This window comes from Merops nubicus, unplaced genomic scaffold (genome assembly GCF_000691845.1).
Source record: "Merops nubicus isolate BGI_N331 unplaced genomic scaffold, ASM69184v1 scaffold13306, whole genome shotgun sequence".
Taxonomy (NCBI): Eukaryota; Metazoa; Chordata; class Aves; order Coraciiformes; family Meropidae; genus Merops; species Merops nubicus.
In genome coordinates this window covers 19,784-25,719 of record NW_008615685.1, presented here as the reverse complement: position 1 = coordinate 25,719, position 5,936 = coordinate 19,784, and positions in this window count along the sequence as shown.

Sequence of the window (5,936 nt, the reverse complement as noted above, 5' to 3'; positions counted from 1 at the left end):
CCTTTTGTTTTAATTATTATTATTATTATTGTTATTTTATTAAATTTATGACTGAGGGGCAGGAGGAAGGGGAGTGCAGACGCTTTCCTGACGTTCAGCCCCAGGGTGAAGTGGAACCTGCCAACGTTGTGGGTCTGCAAGGAGCTGCCTGAGGACTCTGGGTGGCCAGGGGCTTTGTGGCCACTGCCCAGAGAGAGCCCTGAGAGCCCAAAACACCCCAAAATGTGGGATTAAACCGAGCAGACGTCGCATGGTGCTGGCTCCTCTCCTCCCATCAGACTGCCTGAGGACTGCCCATCACTGCCCACGTTGAGACAGGGTGGGAGTTGGGTTCTGCTGCCCCTCATCAAACTCTTTGGCACTGGAAAAGGGGAAAACACCTAGTGACTCGAGCTTCCCCCTTTTCCCTTTCTCCCTGGCTGCTCTGAGGACACCTGGGCAGGGGGGGCATTGCTCTGACCCATCTCCTGCCAGATGGTGCCACCAGGACTTCTCTCTGCATTGGAACTTGGTCGTTTTAGCTCAGTTTTCCTCAGTCACCCTCCCAGTGCCCCTGATGTCCTCCTGCTCCAGGGCAGCTGCTGTCCCCTCACCCCCACAGCCCTTGTCCCCCCAGGGCCAGCAAGAGGAGGGAGGTCTCTTCTTCTGTCCCTCTTATTCCCATCCACTTCACACATTCACAGGGGTATGAAGGATTGCCCAGGGGAGCTGCTCCTACATGTCCTGGGCCAAGAGCCACAGCAGGGCTGTCCCCACCAGGGCCAGGAGGGCACCCAAGCCTTGTTGGGATGAAAACCCAAGCTGTTCCTTTCTGGTCCTGCCACAGGACCAGCAGGAGCCAGGTTGCCTGTGGTGGCAACCACCTCCAGCTCATGCCCAGCCCCAGGGACTGGTGTTGGGATGAAGACAGGGGTACCAGCAGCCTGCACCTCGCTGTGACCACGTGGGGGGTGGTGGAAAGGAGAAGCCATCTGCAGAGGACTCTGCTTTTCCAGTGAGGAGCCCACCTTTATCTCCCCTTTCTGGACTTCATCCCATTTCATTTCTGGCCTGAAGAAGTCACAGGTCATACAGTTTTACTGAGGGCTCTACAGCTCTGCCTGGGGACAGCCTCTGGCAGGATTTTCCCCACGCTGAGCCTGCAGGGTTGAGCCGAGGTGTTGCAGTGATGTGGAGGGAGTTAGCAAGGGCCTGAGATCATGGTCTGGACTGGTGTGTAGGACATGGAAACAGGTTTCTGCTGGTGTGTAGGACGTGGAAACACCCATTGGACTGCAGCTGGTGTTCAGTTCTCCATTCAGGAGGGACGTTCATTCTAGAGGGGTGAGCTCTTGTGGTTTGAGGTGCTGCTGGACGCTGATTTTGAGTTTCCAAGTCTTTCTGCTTTCCCATCAGTGGGATGTGGTGTGGCAGCTAGAGAGGGAATCAGAGCACCCATGGGACACAGCAGGGGCAGCCTTCCCCCCTGAGACCCTCCCCAAGCTGCAGCACCCCAGCTGAGCACCCCTGGGGCAGGTGGCCAGAGCTCCACCACGCAGCCCTGCTGCTGTCCTCTGCGTGGCCTCCCCCAGGGGGGTCACACTCCAGGCTCTGGGGTAAAGGCTCATCCCAGTGTGGCTCTGGGTGTCTGGGGGTGTGTGTTGGGAAGAGCTCTGGGTCTCCTGCCTGGGGGGTGGGAGCACAGGCTGTGGGGTGCAGCTCCTCAGAGCTGGGGAGATGCTGGATGGGGTCTGCACACCACGGAGATTCCAGAGGGATTTCCCCCTGGGGGGGCAGATGGGAGTGTTTGGAAAGCTGGGGTGGGGATTTTGGAGAGGGGTGGCAGCAGATGAGCTATGAGCTGCCAGCCAGGCGTTCTGGGTGGCTGAGTGGAGGCTGAGTTGTCCCTGTGTGCATGGACAGTGTCACAAGGACAGGGCCTTTGTGCTCCTGGGGTTTGCCAACCAGTAGAAAATGATGATCTAGCCCCTTTCTGCCTCAGAGAGCAGCACGTGTTGCCCTCCACGTGTGCCAGAGCTGCTTCCCAAGGACCACGACACGTCCAGTGAGGATTTACTTGAACCAACTTTACTGAGCCTTAAAAGAAAGCAAAAAAAAAAAACAACATAGCTTTTCATTTTTATTTTTCACATTTTGCACTCGGGCTGTTTTAGAGGCTGATGATTTTTCTTTTCATTTAAATTTTTCACCTTTTTTTTTTCCCACTCCCCTCCAGGGAGTTGGCCTAAAATTTGTGAACTCTGTCGAAGTCTTTGAGATGTTTCAGGACTTCCCAAAGGGATTTTTCTTTTCATTTAAATTTTTCACTTTTTTTTCCCCCCCCTCCCTTCCAGGGAATTGGCCTAAAATTTGTGAACTCTGTAGAAGTCTTTGAGGTGTTTCAGGACTTCCCAAAGGGAGCTGATGTCCCAGCACAAGAAAATTGACTCACAGGGTGTCAGATGCCACTGAGGGAATCTCTCTCTGCCACCCTCCTTATCTTTTCCCCTCTCATTTTGTCCTGGTAACCAAGAAAATGGTTTCAGGCACCTTGGGGTGGTTTGGTGCTTTCCCTTCACTGTTCCCTGCGTTGCTTTGCTGGTGGGAACTGGGATACTCCCAGTTTAGCCAGAACTGGTTGAGCCAGAGCCCTGGGGGTGGAAGGGCAGCCCAGTGGTGTTGCTTGTGAGCCCTTCCCTGGCTCCAGGCGCGGTCTGGCGGGACTCTGTTAAATTGAATAGTAATAGCACTAATGTGACACTTCAGTGCTGGGTGAGACCAGAAGAGTGGCTCCTAAAGCTGCCCCACAGCTCCTGCTCTCCCAGCACCTGCTCTTTGGGGGTGGGGACAAATTGAAGGGTCTTTTTTTGGGGTTTTTTTTTGGGGTTTTCTTTTTTTTCAATGCCTTATGCTGACGATGTCTGTGAGCATCCCAGGCCTTGTGCTGCCTGACACTGCGTGGGTGAAGGGAGGAAGGTGTCTCAGTGGGACACCCTTGGGCTGGGTCTCCAGCACTGGCAGCCCTAGGGTGACCTGTCAGCCCCCCCCCAGAGAGTTTTCCATGGCTGCTGCCCATCAGGGATCACCTCAATGCCACGGGACCCTCCCTAGGTCCTGGCAGCTCCTCTCATTGCACAGAACTTCACCAACCAACAAAACTCAGCAGGCAGTTTGGGGCAGGGCTGGGGAACCCCTCCTGGGCTGGGGGAACCCCCACACACCCTCCTTCCCTCTCCAAGCCCTCGGTATTCTTAGGAATTGCAACTTTTCTCACATGATGTGTGTTACTCTGTAGGATTTGGGCCTTTTTTCCCCCACCCCACGAGATTTTGGCTGCAGATCTTGTGTTCCCGTGGAAGTGCGTGGCTGGAGTGGGGCAGTGTTGCTGTGGAAGTGTTCAGTGTGTCTCTCCACCAAGACCTGTGGGTTTTTTCTGTGTGTCTGCCTAGGTTGTGTCCCTGGCACATCTTCTGGAGCAGCATGGGCTGCTCTGGCTGGGAGTGGCTGTGTCCCCTCCAGGCACACGCCCCGGCCCTGTCGCTGCAGGCAGGGCTGGACACCCATGGTTGCTCACCATGGATTTTTAATTCAAGTATCTAGGCAATATGAATACTAACTTAGCCCCTTGGGATTTCTCCACGTGATTTTAGGGAGGAGCAGCAGCAGAGCTGAGCTGGAGCAAAGCTGTGAGCAGGCAGAGAGCAGCCCCACACTGATCTCCAGCACTGGGTTCTCCTGCCTGAGCCAGGAGCAGCCGGTTCCTCTTCATTTGGTGCCTCCAGCAGCAGGAGGGAAGGAGGGAACCTGCTCCTTTCTCCTCAGATATGTTTTAGTTGCTGCCCCGAGTTGCTTCAGCCTGTAAGGGGTGATGGATCCTTTGCAGGGTCCTGCCCAGACCCTGGCTGGGGGGTTACAACAAAGCTTCCAGGTCCCACAAGCCTCCAGCTGGTGCCTGTGCCACCCACCTTGCCCCAGGTGCCCCAGGACCAGCTCCTGCACCTCCAGGAGGTCCTCGAGGTGGCCTGGGCTCTGTGCCTTGTCCCCCCAGGAGCCAGCTCGTGGTGGCTTTCTGTGCAAGGTGCTCTCTGCAGGCACGTGGTGTCCTGGTAGGTCTGTCTGTTGGTGGCTTGGTGGCCAGAAGGCAACCTGTGGCTAACACAGAGCTCTGGAATTGACTGGGAAACACATTTGTTGGGCTGTGAGGAGCTTAAATCAGCAGGTTAAATAGATGGAAGTTTAGGGGAGGGTCTTTTCCAATTACATATAAGAGAGGCTGCTTGAACGTGGACATTGGAAGTCTGTGATCTCTGCATCTCATCATCCGAGTTTCCTACTGACCTTGGGTGCCGTTAGGTCCAGATGGAGAAAGGTTTTTACCCAAAGCATCCCTGACTTTGCTACTTCAGTTACACTCCACCCAGTGCAGGAGGAGCTTTCAGCACTCCAGGTTGCCCATTTTCAGCTTGTGGGGAGTCGTGCAGCTCTGTCCCTCTTTGGGCCTTGCAGTCACTTTGGTTTGCAGTGGACAGAGCTGGAATACGTTGCTGTAGGTGGCATCTGTTAATCCCTCCTGTGTGGGGAGACTGAACGGAAGCCTTTGGGGTTGCTGGGGCACAGAGCTCTTGACATCAGCATGAAGACTTCATGGCAATGCCATTTCTAAAGAGCACCCTTCATCCAAACCTCGTGCTGCTGCTCCCAGCTGTGTTTTTAACTCCAGGCTCCACGTTGACCATTCCCAGGGGCACAGGTTTGGAACACTGGTGGTCAGAGATGAACCAACCCTCCTCTTGTTGGTGTAGGACCCTGCCCGTGGGCTTCCAGCCAGCACTGAGCAGGGATTGACTCTTCCAGGACGTGCCATGCAGAGCAGGCGTGGGGGTTTTCAGGCCTGGCACTGGGAGGAAGGTGTCACTGGAAGGTCAGGGTTGCTTCACCCAAGGAAAGCATCCAGCAGGAGTTCATCAGGTCCCATTTTTGTGAAGCACTCAGCTTTGTCCTGCAGCTGCTGGGAGGGATAGGTGCTGGAGCCCAGTCACCCCAGGGGGAGGCATTTGTCCTGGTGGCACCATCCCAGCAAGGGTGCCACGAACCCTCCCCAAACCCCCATACTCAGAAAACCTTCTGATGCTCATCCTCACCTTGGGGGAACCCTCTGAGTGCCCCTGTGTGCTTTGGGGAAATGCTGCTGTGGGGTGCTGGGCTTGGGGGGTTCAGTCACAGCCCAGTGGTTTTTCCCATCCATGCCCCCACGGGTCTGGTGGAGAGCACCAGGGCTCTCAAACCCTGAGTCTGAGGTCAGTGACTTGGGGAGAAGGTGCAGGGTCCTGTGTCAGTGCTCACTGAGAGCAAATGTTCCCATCTTGGCACTGCTCATTGGTGTTTTCTGACCATGGCAAGGGAGGAATTCATTCAGCCCAAGCCTGAGTGTTGGCTGCTAGCTCCTGGGTGAGGCTGTCTCAGAGCAGCACTTGGTGGTGGACAAGGAATCATCTTCTGATGAGATTTCTTTTCTCTCTGTTCCTAGAGCAGCTGGGGACATCCCAGTAAGCAGCTTAAGGCATCTCACTCACCTGCCCCAGTCCTGCTGCAGACGCTGGACTGGATTAAACTGTTCCCTGAGGGACTCAAACCCCAGCACCCTTTGCCAAGGAGTTTTACAGCACGTGCTGGGGTGTTCACACTGGCAGATCTGCTCCCAGGCTTAGGTCCCTGCTCCCCACGAGCACCTCAGTCTGTCTGGCCATGCTGTGGCTGGGCCAGGTGTGGCAGAGGCCAGCAGTAGCCCAGGGCTGGCTGGCACAGATCCACTGCGGGCACATCCCCAGCGAGGGCTGGGGGACCTCCTCAGGAGAGACACACAGGATCCCAGCGTGGTGGGGCTGGAAGGGACCTCTGGAGATCATCTCATCCAACCCCCTGCTCCAGCAGGTCACCCACAGCAGGGTGACCAGGGG